The following is a 19,609-nucleotide window of genomic DNA, read 5'->3' as shown; positions in this document are numbered from 1 at the left end:
TATTCTTTATTCCATACAAAATACAGATTACATTGTAATACAGAGCATGTTTTACTGGAATATACCCCTACAGGACTATTCGTCTGAGTGTAGGGGTGAAATATATGTTGCAATGGAAATGATAAATAAGAATTCAGATCTATCATTAGGCCTTATATTTATGTGTGCCTCTATTGGATTGGAATAATATATTATTTGTATTGAAGAAATGAGAATTTGCAATCCTAGTAATACTCAAATTAGTTACGGTATTTGTAAAGTCTTATTGAGTAGAAGAGACTATGTATCAAATTCATTATTTAATCTGCAAGTTTTGCAAATTTCATTGAAATTACCTCGTAGACTACCGTATTCAAAGTTATGTAATTTATCAATAATAATAGTGATTTCTGACATCAAGGATAATCGTAGCTTGCAATAGATTCTATATTAGAATGTTGATTTGGTATCATACTTATAAAAAATTTGTAGAGTAGTCAATTAAGTATTTGATAGTAGAAGAAATTTTTGCTATAGTGAGGTCCACATTATAATGGTAGTGGGAGTGGATAAAGATAGAAGAATAGTGATGCCGATTCTCTGCATTAATTAATTATATTTCTACACTGTCAAAAGCATAATTGGCATCGTTGTGGACCTAGAAAAGGATAGTATCACCAGCTTTGTCGAATGATAGACAAGGATAGCAAAACAAAAGTTGATCAAATACTGTTATTATAACGTGGACCTCACAATAGTGATTATGTTTTGTTTATTTTGTAAATGATAGGATGAATGGATTATTTTCTAGGTTATTTATTATTTATATTGTCTCTTGTAAGAGAAGCAATACTTTTTTAATTCACCTCTGCAATAGTATACAAAAGGAAGAGTAGTGATTCTTCAGTGAAATTCACTTGAAACCGTGAGCATTGATTAAATGAGAAGTATATTGGTTGAAGTATATTTATGACTAGCCGTCAGGCTCGCTTCGCTCGCCATATCCGTCTAGACCCCCGACTGGATCGTCCAAGAATGAGATCAGCAGGCTCGCTTCGCTCGCCTGCATTTTTCATTTGAGCATTTTTATCATATGTTAGGACAATCCAGTCGGGGGTCTAGACTAAACGTCTGGCTAAACGGATATAGCGAGCGAAGCAAGCCTGACGGCTAGTAATATAATATTCCCAGGATTGAAGTAGCAGTGCCCAATCAATTTTTCCGCGATAAATGCATTTAAATCTTCAAGTTGGTGCCAACCTAACAAAGTCAACTCAACTTAATGCCAACCTGACAAAATTATTAATTTAGTTGCCAGTTAACAACTGTTTCGAAGAGGTACTCTATCTAGATTATAGTTCTATAGTAACATATGATATGGAAATTTCAATTATAATTAAGAGATTGAGAGAAGAATATACATGGTAAGAGACGAAGTTTAAACCCTTAAAAACAACCCTTAGAGTTAAAATATTGCCAAAAGATTTCTTAGTGCGCCTCTAAAGGGCCAACTGAACATACCTACCAAATTTGAACGTTTTTGGTCCGGTAGATTTTTAGTTCTGCGAGTGAGTGAGTGAGTAAGTCAGTCAGTCAGTGAGTGAGTGCCATTTCGCTTTTATATATATAGAGGAGAAATGCTAACAGTTTGATGCAAATCTCACTATAGTATGAAGTTAAATTTCAAAGTACAATAGAGTCATATAAAGCCTAATAATATTATACCAACAAATGAAACTTTGTTTTTCTGTCATCATTTGATAATACTGTATCACTTTTTAGGCCGTAAGTTTGAAGTATTCAATAAATTATTATAACAAGTTAAATCTCCTCTATTCATCCTAAAACAATCAATATTCTCATTCCTCATCTATTTGAATCCATCCTCCTTTTATTTATTTATTTATAAGGTTAGCAAAAAAAAAAAAAAAAAAAAAAACAAGAATCGGAAAAGAAAAAACAGGCTATTGCCTAAAACTTCTTCAATTTCCTAATTCAGTTTTAAATTGTCTAAATATTATAGGTTATGTCCATTCAAATTTCTACACCAAATCACAATCTAAAATATAAATTAGAATAAAACAAACAATTTTAAATTTGGATGGATTAATAATAAAAGTTTCTTAAAAACATGAAACAAACTATAAATTCACAAAATAAAGAATAAAAACACTTAAATTTTGAGCTCGAAAATATCAAATTCACCATAGCTATATATTTAAATCCATCTCCCATTTCTAACTTCAAAATATAATAAGGTTTCAAGTGAATTACACTGAAGAATCACTACTCTTCCATTTTGTATACTATTGCAGAGGTGAATTAGAAAGGTATTGCTTCTTGTAGGTACAGGCGGCAATATAAATAGTAAATAATTATATTATAATTGATTATTCAAAAACGAGAATGAACAGTTAGTATTACATGAATAAACCTGTATCAGCTACCGTCTATAGAAGGCATTGACAAGACAGAGGATCGGCAACGTTTTTCTCCCATAGTGCGGTCCACGTTATAATGGCAGTGGATAAATAGATAGAAGAATAGCGATGCCGATTCTCTGCATTAATTAATTATATTTCTACACCGTCAAAAACATAATTGGCATCGTTGTGGACCTAGAAAAGGATGGTAACATCGGCTTTGTCGAATAATAGACAAGGATAGCGAAACCTAAGTTGATCAAATACTGTCATTATAACGTGGACCTCACTACATCTTTCACCACTGCCATTATAACGTGGACCTCACTATAGCTAGATTCAATATAAACTGACAGCATTCCTCATAGAAACCCATCTATGCTTTACATTCAAACAATTCTGACAATCTGTAGTGGATCTATTTAGTAGTGAATTAATTTCAGGCTGTCAGAATTCTTGATAAAGTTTTTCAACGCTTCTCATTTAACTGATATGCTGTCGGTTTTAAGTGAACTACTGTATGTAGATTGTTAACCTCACAGTAATGACTGGACGTTTATTTTTCGTTTGACTTTGAAAGCTCAAATCATCAGATTTACTCACAAAAAAAGTATTTTTTTTTTGACAATTTCTTAGTCTTTTTTCATTCAAAAAAAAAGTTTCTACTCTGAATGAAAACACAACACAACTGTGAATAATATCCTATTCTCTTATCAATAATTGTGTAAATAAATATTGGGTTATACAATGTTATATCGTCCAGTGCAATGAGCATGTTATCAGTGACTTTTTATGAGAAAATATTCAAATGTATTGTCTTTTTTCTTTAGGGCTTCCTTTAATATAAATAAATATACTTGAAAATAGCATTGGTAGCAAAAAATGTTGTGACAAAATAATTTGAATGGGTACTCCAGATTAATATAAATACTCAGTATAGTTGACCGAGCGAAGTGAGGTCTAAGATTCAAGTCGACGGTTTGGCATTTCTCTTAATGTTTAAATGTTTGAATGAATTTTGTTGCATATTTCCTATAATACAAAATACATTGGACTAGATGAATAAGTTGACTTTAATGAGATGATGACAAATTTTGAACTGAAATATTGATAACAACAGAAACAAACTAATTGACCAAGCGAAATGAACATTCAAGTCGACGGTTTTGCATTTCTCTTTATGTTTATATGTCTTTTTGTTTATATTTATGTTTGTTTATATGTGGCGCATTTATGGCGAAACGCGGTAATAGATTTCCATGAAATTTGACAGGTATGTTCCTTTTTTGATTGCGCGTCGACGTATATACAAGGTTTTTGGAAATTTTGTATTACAAGGATAATATAAAAGGAAAAAGGAGCCTCCTTCATACGCCAATATTAGAGTAAAACTCAGACTATAGAATTATTCATCATAATGTAGTGGAATATTGAATCGATTGATGCTGTCTAATGTAGGCCTACTGTGATAATAACAATTAAATTATTTGATTAAGTCTTTGAAATATTCTCAAATTTAAACATATTATTCACATCTTGTAATTACGTGTCTACAACATTTTCTCAGCATAAAAAGACTACAATTGTCTTTTCATAAATATTGAAATCTTACTGTTATCATAGATATAGCCTAATAATATATAGTAAATACTATAAAGCATAAATGATTAAAACTGGTCTAAGAAGAAAATACAACATACAACATCTATCTTGTTTTTATTCCATTGCCACCAAATCATAATATTTTTTTAATATTTTGAAGTTTAGTGAGGGTTTTTATTGCAAGTATGCTTGTTACAATAAATGATGTCATTTCAAATTTTATTATTGTTCACAATACATGATGAATCAACTGTAGAATAACTATGAAATAATTTATTCATTCATGGAAAATTAAATAAAGCGAGCAGTATGATTCATTTCTAAAGTTGTTGATTTTGTTGAGTGTTTCATTTATACATTCATTCACATTTGAAATACATGCAGTTTGATAAAGCTTTGTCACTTTAATTTATTAACTATTATTCATATTACTTGCAATTAATCCAGTAAAATTTCAGAAATGAATACTATATACTTGGAGAATTATAGCTTTATTAGAGTAGAACATTGTTCAACATTAAAACAAATCTCCGCCAATAATAGAATGAAAACTACAAATCATCTTCAATATTGTTTTCAATTGAGCTCAAAAAACAACCATAATTATTATTATAACTGTCAAATTCTGATGTGAAAAATAAAATGATAAGGAACACTACCTGTGCTGCTTTGAATAAATGCTTGTTTGAATAATTATTTTGACAAAAATTTAGAATAAATACAATAAATACCTCATGAAACAATAAAACAATTTATTGAGCAATTTAAAGAACTCACTCTCCACCCACAGACTCAAGTCTTTGTGTAGAGTATTCACTGATAAATGTTTAAATGAATTTTATAAATTTGTATCATATTTTTGTAAATGAAAATCTATTCAATTTGAATTCAAAAATAATGTCACTTCCCAAGAATTTAGAAGAAAATGATCAATAATACCAATAAAATGATGAATAAAATGAAACAACAAAATAAAAATGAATTCAATAAAATGAAACAATAATACCTCATGAAACTACAAAACAAATCACTGCCAAAACTTCATTACAATAAAAATACACAAAAATCTACTCACATTGTCTCCTAAAAATTGTCTTTCAAAGAATATTAAAACCGACTCAAGAACACCTTCCAAAGAACCGACTTTCAAAAATGTTAAAATCTGAAACCACTTCAAAAATCAACTCTGAACTGTATCTAGGTTGGTGACAGACTTGTCAACGTTGAATGGACGCTCTGTTAGTCTAGCTAGAGCGAGCTAGAGCAGTCTAGAGCAGTCTAAAGAGTGCAAATCGGCCCCGTAACTCCGTCTACACTTTAGACAGCTGACAGGTGGACTCAGGCTCAATGACTGCGAGAGAAACCAAAATACACTCCCGATGCAATTAGAATGTTTACAGTTACCCACAGAGCTGCTCACTGGTGTTACAAGCAGAACTGCTCTGTAACTTGGATTCTTCAGATTTAAATATTGTTGTTGGATTTCAGGAATAGATTAAAATGATAATAAATTAAAATATTTATTTTTCTTTTTTGTGTAGTTGAGAAGTTGATATATTGTGGTGATTATTCATATTAAATAAAAATACTAAAACCCGGTTGCACAAAATCCGGTTAAATTTTAACCGTGATTAACTTGACGAGAACCAATCAGAGAATGCGTTTTTGATAAAACGGCTTCTCTGATTGGTTCTCGCGGAATTAATCACGGTTAGAATTTAACCGGCTTTTGTGCAACCGGGCCTAAGAAATTGTCAAAAACCACAGATTTATTGATACCTTAGAAAGACCGGTTTCGGTTGTTACACCATTGTCAATCTCTGATAAACAATCGATTGTTTATCAGAGATTGAAATAAAAGTATTTTTATTTCATTAAAATAAAAATATAAGATGAGCGGTGGTAACCAAAGATTGTCAGCTTTATTTATTTATTTGTTAATACAATTAAAAATCATATGAATAAGGAAATAACAACAGGCATATACAGTAGCCCAAAACTATTCTGTTCCCAAATTTTGATATATAATACTGTAACATGTTTGGTGTAAGGGTGAGTATACCTGACTAGCAATAGGAGGTACCGGGTGTGATTCCCGGGCTGGCAAATTATTTTTGGATTGTAGCTCTCATCGAATTTCCAACTATAGTTTATTTATTTATTCATATGCAAATACAATTCAGGTAAAAACAACAGGCATTTGCCCAAAACTGCTTCAAACCTTAATTTGGAATACACAGTCTAAAGGTTATGCTACTTACGTAACTTAAATGATAATTCGTACACAATTTTGAGTCCAAAAATGTATCTAGGTACTACAATTTTGAATTTATCAGATTGATCAATTTCCAAATACAAATCCAAACAAAACTCTTCCTTCACAATTGCAAAAAATATTGAAAATTTCACTCAAATCAGTATTGTTACCCCTGTTGTCAATATTTGCAGTACCGTAGCAGTAGTCTTCGGGGTGGTTTAAAGCATTTATAACTTTGGATTTTATGTAAACTTAAAAGAGAATAAAGAAGTTTCAAAATGAAATCAATTTTTGTTAATATCAAATCAATTTTGTTATTAATAATAATAGATTGTCAAAAATGTGGAATTCAGTAGGCAAATTAACAAATTTATATGGAGGGAAATGTGAAATAAGTAGATGTATACAGTAATTTAGAAGTAATTCAGGATATATGTATATGTATTGTCCCTCCATATAAGGAACCATAGTTTACTTACTTAAAAACCTATTTATAATAATTTACTAGGTATATATAATTTACACACTAAAGAACCCACTGAAAGAACCTATTTATTTATAATTTACCTATATATAAGAATAAATATAGTTTACCTATTAAAATCACATTCTATAGAACAGACTTTCAAAAATGTTCAAATTTGAAAACACTTCAAAAATTAATTGTGAACTGTGAATTGATTCTAACATTTGTAGGCCTATTGTTTCACTATTGAATGAGGGCCTAAGTGGGCCTAAGTGGGCCTAAGTGGGCCTAAGTGGGCCAAAGTGGGCCTAACTAAATATCGAAAATGTTGTAACAACCGAAACTAGTCTCAGGATATTTCTTATTATAATTTATATCAGTAAATAATACTGAAAGTGTTTATGAGAATTTCAAGTTTTCTTATTCGAAGTGGATTTCCACCCAATATTTGTGACAATATTCTGATCTGCTGGACAAAAAAAGAATAGCATTGGTTGCTATGGGAGTTTCCACTCATTGAGAGACTAAACATGTGTGAACACTCTCATAAGAGCCAATGTCATTATTTTCCTGCCCAAGAGAACTGCAACTCCTCAGAGATCACTGGCTTAAGGCGAAAAAGTCAGGACTCGCTCTTAACGAGAAATAGATTACTGTTTTTCTATCCTGAGCACTACTGTATTAACTAAACCTTATTAAAGGTCTATCTAGATACTGTATTTATTATTTTAAATTACTGTAATAATATCATTTCTATAATTATTGAGTCTGGTGTATGTTGCTTTAAAAATAGTAAGTTAGGGTATAAACGAGTTTTCTATTCAAAGCACTTTTAACTTTTCGATGTATATAAAAAGTATACAATATCAAGTGTCTATAAAAGTCTACAGTAGGCCTAATAATTTAGAATCATTTAAAAAAATAGTAAGTTACAGTACAAACGAGTTTTATATTCGAAGCACTATCAACTACTTAATGTCTATCAAGTATACAATATCAAGAGTGTATATGAAAGTCTACAGCATTTTTAAGAATTCAGAATGATTGTAATAATATAATTCCAATCAAGTTATTGAGTTCGGTGTTTGTTGCTTTCAATATATTACAGTATCATGATAACAAGATACACAACAAATGAAATACAATCTGAAAATTGCACCAATCATAAGATGGAAACTAGTTTTTCCAAGACCTGATTTATCTCCAAATAACTTACTTTTCCTATTTTCAAATTACAAATTTTCAAAGCAGGAAGTTCATTATTTTTGTCCCTCTTCCTGTAATATCGGTTCATTGGTTGCTCATAATTATTTGAGTTCCTAATTTTAACCAATCAGCAATATTGCGGTGTTGAAGTTGTTTCAAAGAAATGTTCAGATGAAAATTATAGATAAATATTAATAATTTAAAACACATCTTAAGCGTACTAACAAGTATAAAACAAGCATATAAGCAGCAACTTTTTCAGGGAACATTATTTGAATGTTAACACAATTTGCAATTAAACATAACTTGAAAAGCAAGTAAACTTGACATTTTTTCCCAGGCGAGAGAGATTTTCTGCATGCAACTCACGGAGTCTACGTGTTATTAAATCAATTATTTATTATTGTTGTTAATTTTGTTTAGTTTACCTGGTTTTATACCCAGTTCTTCTTTTTGTGGTTTCATTCTTTGAGGCCAGAGCTTCAAACACTCTTTACCTCCTACAGAGGAACTATTTTATTTACAATGATAAACATTATATTGTTCTTATTTATTCATAATTTATTTTTATCAACTCAAGCTTTGATATAGAACATATTTATCCAATAATATAAACACTTCACTTACATGGGCTGCTTTTGTACAAATTTTACAATATACAAATTAACAATATAAAAACCTTGTAGTACCCTTTATCATTAAAAACTTAAAAATGTACTACAAGGTTTTTATGAATTTATTCAATAATTTACAACTTCCAAAAATAAAACATGGACCAAAGCGATTTCTATTCTAATTTATAATGATGGTATAGTTCTCTTCATCCTATTATAATACTATGAGATGAGCAATAATATGCTAAAAAAATAAATTATTGAAACAAGAGAAAAAGGGTGTTAATTTTGAATGAATATATTTCAATAAAACTAATCTATTTCAAAAAACTTGAATAAAGTTATTAGTTTATACTTTTGTATTATGTCGATTAATATTCTTGTATGGTTATTTGTGTACCCATTTTTAAATCCATAGATGTTTTTTTAAAATTAAGTTCTTTCTAATCATTTTATTTTATAGATGTTTTGAATGAATGAATCAAATACCAATCAGAATTCAATTTGAATTCTATACTATCAAACGAGCAATTTCTGTTTAGATGTTTATTTGTTTATATGTTTGTATTTCACCAGATCTCGAAAACGGCTCCAACGATTTTCACGAAATTTGGAACATAGTAGGTTTATGATATAAAAATTCGATTGCACAAGGTCTCATCCCTGGGAAAACTTGCTGAAGGACATTAAAAGGATTATTATTATTCATCCTTGGAAAAACAGCTGATGATAATAATTTCGTCGTCTGTTGGTGATGGAAGTGAGTGATAGGATAATAATTTATTCATTCATGGCTGAAACAGCTGAGACTCTCGTCGTCTGTGGAAATAGTAAAAAGTGAGCGAGTGATTCTGTGGAAAATCAGTGGCTGAAACAGCTGAGACTTTCGTCGTCTGTGGAGATAGTAAAAAGTGAGCGAGTGATTCTGTGGAAAATCAAAATATCGCATCCCCGAAATTCATAAGCTGACGTATAGCCAGCTGTAAAATATAAACACGATAATTCTAGTGAATTGTGTTCTGTTTATCAATAAATAAAAATAACGAGCGAAGCCTGGTGCCCCGATATTTAAATATGAATTAGAATAAAATTTGAACTAGAATTAAATATGAATCTGTAAACATCAAGTGCACGCCCTTAAGATAAATTCTCTTACAAAAACTTTCACAGTGTGAGTGTACAACCCAAGTTATTCAATAATTATACCACAAAAAACATTCAACTCATAATATTAAACCAGATGCTTCTGAAGACCTTGATCTAAATACATAATATTAAATTATATTCATCAAGCTTGAAGGCTATTTCAAATCTGTATCAAAGTGTGTTAAGCTAAATGTAGCCACACTTTCAAACACAAATTAATTCAGCTAAAAGGAGCAAAAAATACAAGAAACACTTCTTACAACTTGAGAAAGAGCAAGAGTGAGTGATAAGGTTGCTATAGAGAGATTTATTTTAAGTTGTTAGCATTCCTTATGAATGACACCAACGCTACCTACCTACTATTCAATCAATGACTCTAAGTGCCGGTTGCACAAAAGCCAGTTAAACTCTAACCGTGATTAGTTCCACGAGAGGCAATCAGAGAAGCCGTCTTATCAAAAAGGCCTTCTCTGATTGGTAGTTCTCTTGGAATTAATCATCTCGGTTAGAATTTAACCGGCTTTTGTGCAACCAGGCCTAATAGTTTGAAGCAATGTAAAATACCTGTATTCCTTTGTTAATAATTTTTATATTCCTCTGTTAGTAAAGGTAGAATGCCTGTATTCCAGGTACCTTGATTTGAAGTAAATCTCAAACACTGCAATCTCAAGTATGGTTACAAAAATATGGAAACTTGTGTGTAAATTATTTAGGAGCAGAAATGCAAGATTTAATAAAAGATATATTGAATTTTTTTGGAGCAAAAAAAGATGGAAATTGTAGACTACAAATCCTGGGAAAGGAAATCAAATACTTTATCAACTACCTTTGGTCATCCTCGCTCATCTTATATTTTTGATAATTTAGTCTAAAGCTGGGTTTACACCAAAGTTATTAACAAAATGTTAATAAATTAATCCTTATAGATTCTATTAGATGGAACGGAACTTGACAAACACATATGTTCATCATGTGTATGATAAGAGATAAGTTATGTTCAATCTAATATAATCTATAAGGATTGAGTAATTAACATTTTGTTAATAACTTTGGTGTAAATCCAGCTTAATGGATAATCAAATCTTTGATTTGAGTTAATATATAAGATCCATAACCAAATTTCATATACAGTATCACAATATGGGCCTTATGCATTGAGTATGTATCAATTTTCTAGAACAATATAAAACAATTTTCTAGAACAATGGAAAAAAAGTTTCTAGAACAATATAAAACAATCTTATTGAACAATATAGAACAATTTTCTAGAATAATATAGCCATTAGTGCTTATCGCTGCACTATCCAGCACATATGTGTTTGTCAAGTTCTGTTCCATCTAATAGAATCTATAAGGATTAATTTATTAACATTTTGTTAATAACTTTGGTGTGAACGCAGCTTTAGACTAAATTATCAAAAATATTTGATGAACGAGGTTGACCAGAGATAGTTGATAAAGTATTTGATTTCCTTTCCCAGGATTTGTAGTCTACAATTTCCATCTTTTTTTGCTCCAGCAAAATCCAATACAATTTTTATAAAATCTTGTACTTTTGCTCCTAAATAATTTACACACAAGTTATCCCATTCATTCATTTCAATCATTCATCCCATTGATTCATCCATTTCAATCATTCATTCATCTCAATCATTCATTCATCTCAATCGTTCATTCATTTCAATCATTCATCCCATTCATTTATTCATTTCAATCATTCATCCCATTCATTTATTTCATTCATTCATCCCATTGATTCATTTCAATCATTCATCCCATTCATTCATTCCATCCATTCATACATTTCTTCACAAGCTCTCATTAAAAATTCTCATCTATATAGAGTCCTCTGCTCTTATAAGTTCCGCATTCCGCTACGAATATTGTATAAAGCATTGAAGGTTCCATTACAAGATCTCGTGTCTGACTGAAGAAACAATAAGGCAAGCTACAATAGATTTTCAATAGCAAGGTTCAACTCTGAATTATTCCAGATTCAAGTTCAAACAAATTCAATTGCATACCATGAAGATTCATTCAAAACTTTCAGCATTGGTTAAATGGAAAGCATTGAGTTTATTCAGTGGAGTATACTGTCAGGAAAATTTGATGAGAATCTCTCTCACTCTTTTTTTCAGCTTTTCCATGTTTTATCAGTTTTTTTTTAATTATTGTGTGGGAGCCACTCCACAGATCTGACAGTATATAGTGGCTTATATTAATAGCATTAATGCTGCTTCTCATTTAACCAAATGCTGACCTCTTTAAGTGATTCTCAACAAATAGGTTGCAGGTTGTTCCCATCTCTGTAAATTGGGGAAATAAAATTGTTGAGACGTCCTATGACGCAGGTCGGAAAAATAATAATGGCATTAAAAAAACGGCTGCAGCCTTGGCAGAGATAATTCCTGTCTGACAAGTATTGCCGGAAAAAATATAGACTATTCAAAACCAGTCAGTCTACTATAATATATTTAATTACTGTATAGGTATTTGGGTCTCGGGTGAATATAAAAGCCGATGATGTAAAGCATTTACGTTTTGATCCATCTCTCGTTATGCTTTTCAATGATTTGTAATATTTTACATTTGAACCTAATTTTTTAAATGTGTTAATTTCGGAATAGAAGAAGTTTTGGGCTGTTTTTCATTCCAATATTGTAATTGTTCATACAATTATCAAATCAAATACAAATTTTTCAAAATTATTATTCACAATTTAAACAATTTAGGGTCCTGTCAAACCCGAGGGTTTCTCGGCGGGTGCCCAGTTACAAAAGAAAATCTGGTGTGGCGCACTCACACAACTTTCCTTCCCGTTATGAAAATTTATCACCTGACGCTAGTGTTCCCGCGCATCTCAAGTCTACTATTCAAAGATCTGCCAGCTGGTGACAGGATAATAACGCTGGAGACACAAGTCTGCTATATCTTCATAGTGAATGATCTCTTCATAGAATCAACAGTTGCCAACAGTTTGCATTATTGAATATACACATTTTCTTAAATTTCAAGCTTATTTCCAATATCAGGTGAAAATGTCACTTAACATTAATTGTAGAGATTTTTATGCCTAATCTTTTCCACTTGAAATTTTTTGTTTAAATTGTATCTGAAGCCTGATAATTGGAAATCTAAAAATACACTTTGCATTGACGGGGCGGAGCTCCTGGAATTTTTACAGATATGGGACTTGTAGCAGTTGATAGAACTTGTCAATGAATATTTTAGGTATAAATTTGATCAAAATCGTTGGAGCCGTTTTCGAGAAAATCGCGAAAAACCCTGTTTTTGACAACATTTTCGCTATTTTAGCCGCCATCTTGAATTGGATTTGTTCCAAATTGTTCGTGTCGGATCCTTATAGGGGAAGGACCCTAAGTTCCAAATTTCAAGTCATTCCTTCAATTGGGAGATGCGATATCGTGTACACACACACACACACACACACACACACACACACACACACATCACACACGCACACAAATACAGACCAATACCCAAAAACCACTTTTTTGGACTCTGGGGACCTTGAAACGTATAAAAATTTAGAAATTGGGGTACCTTAATTTTTTATCGGATAGCAATGCTTTCTTTACCTATGGTAATAGAGCAAGGAAAGTGATAAACAAACTTGGACAAAATAAATATGACAATTCAACAATTCTAAGTATAATATGAAAGAAAACAAATACAATGTGTAATAAGAAATATACATCTGATTTTGATAGAGAATTGATAAAAAAAGGGAAAGTAACGAAAATTTATTAGAAAGGATTGAAATAAAAAGTAAAAGGGAAAAATTGTAAATTAATAAATAATAGTGGGAAATAATTTTATTCCTTGTGTTGCAAGGGATTTATCTCCTCAAGGGATGAAATATGACCACCAAGGGTGCATGATCAAATGTTTTATCAGATATATAATATGATCAAAATTGAATGAACATTATTCTGTGGATAGAATCACTAAGGAGACCCTCAATAAATTAAATAAGTGTAACCTTATCTAAATTTGGGAGAGGAATAGCACAAGGATACCTTATTTTTTTCTCTCCCTATCATTTTAATGATATAATCCTATTATATTAAGCGAGCAATTTCTGTATATCTGGATATCTGGCTATGTATGTTCAATGGATCTCGAAAACGGTTCTAAAAATTTTCACGAAATTTGTAACATAGTAGGTTTATGATATAAAAATTCGATTGCACTAGGTCTCATCCTTGGGAGAATTCGCTGAAAAACATGAAAAGGATAACAATTATTCATCCTTGGAAAAACAGATGATAATTTCGTCGTCTGTCGACAATAGAAGATGTGAGTCCCTGTGTGGGAGAGAGACAGAATTATTTCCAGCTGTGTAATCATAATCAATCAGCAAGAAATTTTATCTAGGTAGACAGTTTAATCGACTTGATCAACATAATCTGATTTGTTGACATGACCATGATAATCCTCCTAAACTAGAGTATATCATAATTTTCAAAGTTAATCATTAATTTATAGTTTCAAGTAATTAGTGAGTGTTATTTTGTTATTAAATTTGGTTTGTAAACAATGTGATAAGAACTTACCGGTATCTTTTTTTAAATGTTTGAACTGAAAATTGGACCTGAATTCAAGTGTATGGAACATAATCTACTTTTTGGAATATTTATAGTGTAGGCTATAAATCAAAATTCGGGGAAGAAACAGTTTTGGGCTGTGCCTGTTAGTCCTTCCCCTATCATTTTGAAAATTGTGTTCTGTTTATCAATAAACAAGCCGTCAGGCTCGCTTCGCTCGCCATATCCGTCTGGCCAGGGGGCTCCGCCCCCTGGACCCCCGGCTGGATCGTCCAAGATTGAGATCAGCAGGCTCGCTTCGCTCGCCTGCATTTTTCATTTGGGCATTTTTATCATATGTTAGGACAATCCAGTCGGGGGTCCAGACTAAACGGCTGGCTAGACGGATATGGCGAGCGAAGCGAGCCTGACTGCTAGTAATATAATATTCCCAGGATTGAAGTAGCAGTGCCCAATCAATTTCTCCGCGATAAATGCATTTAAATCTCCAACTTGGTGCCAACCTGACAAAGTCAACTCAACCGTCAACTAACAACTGCCAACTTGACAAAATTTATTATTAATTTAGTTGCCAGTTAATTAACAACTGTTTCGAAGAGGTACTCTATCTAGATTATAGTTCTATAGTAACATATGATATGGAAATTTCAATTATAATTAAGAGATTGGGAGAAGAAGAATATACATGCTAAAAGACGAACTTTAAACCCTTAAAAACAACCCTTAGAGTTGAAATATTGCCAAAAGATTTCTTAGTGCGCCTCTGAAGGGCCAACTGAACATACCTACCAAATTTGAACGTTTTTGGACCGGTAGATTTTTAGTTATGCGAGTGAGTGAGTGAGTGAGTGAGTGAGTGAGTCAGTCAGTCAGTGAGTGAGTGCCATTTCGCTTTCTATCTATATATATAAAAGCGAAATGGCACTCACTCACTCACTCACTCACTCGATCGCATAACTAAAAATCTACCGGACCAAAAATGTTCTTATTTGGTAGGTATGTTCAGTTGGCCCTTTAGAGGCGCACTAAGAAATCTTTTGGCAATATTTCAACTCTAAGGGTTGTTTTTAAGGGTTTAAAGTTCGTCTTTTAGCATGTATATTCTTCTTCTCCCAATCTCTTAATTATAATTGAAATTTCCATATCATATGTTACTATAGAACTATAATCTAGATAGAGTACCTCTTCGAAACAGTTGTTAACTGGCAACTAAATTAATAATTTTGTCAGGTTGGCATTAAGTTGAGTTGACTTTGTTAGGTTGGCACCAAGTTGAAGATTTAAATGCATTTATCGCGGAAAAATTGATTGGGCACTGCTACTTCAATCCTGGGAATATTATATTACTAGCCGTCAGGCTCGCTTCGCTCGCCATATCCGTTTAGTCTGGACCCCCGACTGGATTGTCCTAACATATGATAAAAATGCTCAAATGAAAAATGCAGGCGAGCGAAGCGAGCCTGCTGATCTCATTCTTGGACGATCCAGTCAGGGGTCCAGGGGGCGGAGCCCCCTTGCTAGACGGATATGGCGAGCGAAGCGATCCTGACGGCTAGTAGATAATAAAGTGCGAAGCTCGGTGCCCCGATATTTATGTTTAGAATCTATAAAGGATAAAGAATGTTAGGCTATATACTGTTATGAATGGACACAAAAATTGGCCATTTAGAATAAATTGAGAATCATGCTTGTAACTAGTGAGTTGTATTTTTTCAAACAGATGACAAGAGTTGAAATAGTTATTTGTGCAACTAGTGCGCAAAGTGTCAGTTTGCTGCACCGAAAGAAACGTTTACGCCCGAGCCGTAGGCGAGGGCGGAATGGTTTCTTGAGTGCAGCAGAGGAACTTTGCGCACGTATTTCACATTAAGTTTTTGCTACAGTTACCATTGAATATGAAAAGTGGGTAATTATGGGTAAAATTGCCTGAAATGCATCAAATGTTTTTCTGTGTAATTTTATTATTGATAAAAACCTTAATCCTAAAATCCTAAAGTCCTCGTTGTCCTCCATTATAATATATAATGAATAATAATTAGCGCGTTGTGCTTGGTTGCACCTCTGCTCACTATAGCAGCCACAGCAGTCACTGTTACCAACTTCATTTTGATTTTGCTGCACTGTTGCTCCATATAACCTACTAAGTATTTTGCGTTGCCATGTTGCAAATCTGGAGTGCAGAAAAATTTTTCCCGCACTAGAGCGGAAAAGTGATTCTTTGCGTTCTGTAATCAGTGCAGCAATGGCCACTTTTCAACGTAACTGTAGGAAAAAATGTTGAGAATACTCTACAGTGACGAGATTTACTGCAACTGTCAGTATTCCTTATGAATTAGCATCAATGCTTCTCATACAGTCGATGCTGACAGATTGTGGTGAATTTCACTCCACCAGCACTCCTGCTTCACCGCAGGACCGGTATAACGAGCTTTTAGAACTTGCACAGAGGTAAACATCAGTAGCCTATATAGTGCTCAACTTATTTTATGAACAACCTTGACAAAAAATGTTACTTGTTTCACACACACACACAAAATAAATGAACAGATGTGCGGTAAGTCAGTATTTAGTTACCAAAATTAGCTACAAAAAACGGTGATCTTGATTTTGGATAGTTCGGTGTGTTGAATCAGGAAGCAGCCAAAAATGAACACACTTTTTATAGTTGTTTTGAACAAGTTTGAAAACTATTCTGGTGCGCACGCAATTGTTCAAAATTAACTTGTAGGAGAAGAAGAAGGAGAAAGAGAAGAAGGAGCTTAGAAGAAGAAGAGGCAGAAGGAATAGAAAAAGAAAGAGAAGGAGAAGAAAGAAAATAAGGAAAAAAGAAGAAGAGGTAGAAGGAAAAGAAGAAGAGAGAGAAGGGGAAGAAAGAAAAGACGGAGAAAAAGGAGAAGAAGAGGTAGAAGGAAGAGAAGAAGAAAGAGAAGGAGAAGAAAGAGAAGAGGAAGAAGATGAAGAAGAAGAGGAAAAAGAAGAAGAAGAAGAAGAAGAAGGAAAAAAGAAGATGAAGAAGAAGAAAAAGAAGAAGAACTAGTTAAATCATGTCAGAAGCCCTGAAATTGATCAGTTGCGACCTGAGAGCTGTGACACCAGACCTGAGTCAGCCAGGTCACTTGATATCAGATCGTAATAAACCCAGAAATTTGAGGAAAAAAGTGTTTTATAATACAACGTTTTTATGTTCGATACTAAAGCTTATTTATGTAGCCTAATATTCGACGTTCTGTTGTGAAAAGTATGAGGCTGAGATGGGCTGGTCATGTGTGCAGAATGCCGGAAGGGAGGGTGCCAAGAATGGTGCTGGAAGGCAAACCCGGAGGAAGAAGATTACAAGGAAGACCAAGAAAGCGGTGGGTTGACGATGTGGAAGAGGATTTGCGCAGACTGGGGTGTAAGAAGATGGAGAAGAACAGCAGAATGTCGAGAGGGGTGGAAGGATGTGGTTGTGAAGGCTAAGGCTCTACATGGGCTGTAGTGCCAATAATGATGATGAATGATGATGAATATTCGACGTTATTTTTAGGACTTGTTTAAATCTAAGAAGATTCTATTTCATAGACTATAAGTAAACAGATCTGTGATTCAAGTTAAAACAGTTTTTTCAGCAGGTTTTAGCTAAAAGTGTATTACTTCACAACATATTAGCAGAGAAAACTCCTATAATTATTAAAAAAAACTGTAAAAACTATAAAACAGCTATTATTAATTCTGTGATATTAGTTATTCGAACTGATTATTATGTAAAAGACTAATTTATGTAGGCTCTATATTAAAGACTAAGTAAACATATCTGTGATTCAAGTTATTACAGTCTTTCAGTAGATCTATTCTTCTATCTAAAAGTGTAGGCTATTACTTCACCACATTAGTTATTTGAACTGATTATGTAAAAGACTAACATAAACCGGTTAAAAATATTCATTCTAGTTAGCTAGCTTGATATTTTACAAAGTAAGACAGTCTTGTGTCAGTTCTAAAATTGAAACTGTATGCAATTAATAATTGAATTGAATTTAATAATTAGATTGTCACTATTATTAAACGAAAATCCCAATTGAATGATGTAATTCACCCCGAAGACTTCTGCTACTGCAAATATTGACAACAGGGTAAACAGCTAGATGGAATTTTGATCTGTAGACAATTAAATTAACAACCAGGAAGATGGCGGACCTGCCGAAAGATCTGGTTGTCACAGTGAGTGGATTAATTCATTTATTGTAAAAATTTGACTGCTAGTCGTTCTTTTTAATATCAAAAAAGTGACGATTTGATAGTGATGAGCAGTCTGTGATGAGCAGTTAGTGCTGGAAAACAACATAGAAGAATTAATAGTCTAATTCTTCATGTATAATTCTAGAATTAAAATAATTATAAAAACCTTTTAAGCTGGGTTCACACCAAAGACAATATCTTTGTTTTCTTATTATGGAGAGATTTCACAAAATCACCATCAATTCTACTAATTTTATGAATTGGAAAAACTTACCTTTATTGTAAGAACCCACGTTGGTACAAGAAGAATACAAAAAAATCTTTACCACTGTAATATCCAGAACAGTTTAAAAACAAATTTGAAAATCAATACCGGTAATGCTAAGAAAAACATACACAAGAACTATTGAAGACGTTTTGAAACAAATTAGAGACTAACAATTTATTATTCAAAAGTTCTCTAGCAAAAATCTAGAAGACCAAAAACTGATTGGAAGAACTCGACTCAAGAACGGTCAGCACCAAACTAACTGGATTAATTCAAAATGAAAATCAAGATTATAGGCTTCTAGAATTCATCAGCCTGTTTAACCACCGTTTAGGCAGATATTGGAAGCCTATTCAAGTCTATAACAGATTCAGGCTTGGACTTGATCAATAATTTCATTCGTGTACCACCTTGAACCAGGCTTGTAATTATAGAATTCAAACCGGTGAATTATCAAAAATTTGAGAGAAAAAAACAAGTTTGGATCAGTGGGTTTGCCTTCACACAGATTTATCCGTGACACTGTTTTGAGCTTGAACTGGTTTTATGCGAGTTTTGAACATAAGTGTGCGTTATGATATATTTTAAAATATATACAGAGTGATTCATAATAATGGTAAAATAATACTAATATTTACTGGTCATTAAAGAAAGTTATTGGGCATCAAACGTAGAAGTCTGTGTTTTTCTACTTGGATTTTTTGCATATTTCAACTTTTTTTCTCAAAAACTACTTACACTACAGCTTCCAGACTAGTTTTATTCAATTTTTTAGATATTTTTCCATATGAATCCAGCATAAGTTTCTCAAAAACTAGTCGCCAAACAATTCAGCATCGGTGTATTTCACCAGAGGAACTGA

At 32.4% G+C, this 19,609-nt stretch overlaps 1 protein-coding gene across 2 annotated transcripts in view; it reads right to left on the bottom strand.

The window, feature by feature from the left end:
• The window catches only part of LOC111054984 (elongation of very long chain fatty acids protein 7), a 47,039-nt gene extending 28,018 nt beyond the window's left edge, over positions 1–19,021 (bottom strand). Inside the window, exon 1 of one of the 2 annotated variants that reach the window (XM_039439605.1) lies at positions 18,754–19,021. The gene's annotated coding sequence lies outside the window, so the exon portion shown is untranslated. Of the gene's footprint in view, positions 1–5,079; positions 5,386–18,753 lie in introns of those variants that run through there. The other variant, XM_039439604.1, reaches the window with a different exon arrangement.
• Positions 19,022–19,609: the final 588 nt, after the last annotated feature.

This window comes from Nilaparvata lugens, chromosome 13, assembly GCF_014356525.2.
Source record: "Nilaparvata lugens isolate BPH chromosome 13, ASM1435652v1, whole genome shotgun sequence".
Lineage (NCBI taxonomy): Eukaryota > Metazoa > Arthropoda > Insecta > Hemiptera > Delphacidae > Nilaparvata > Nilaparvata lugens.
This window is presented reverse-complemented; position numbering and strand designations above follow the sequence as displayed.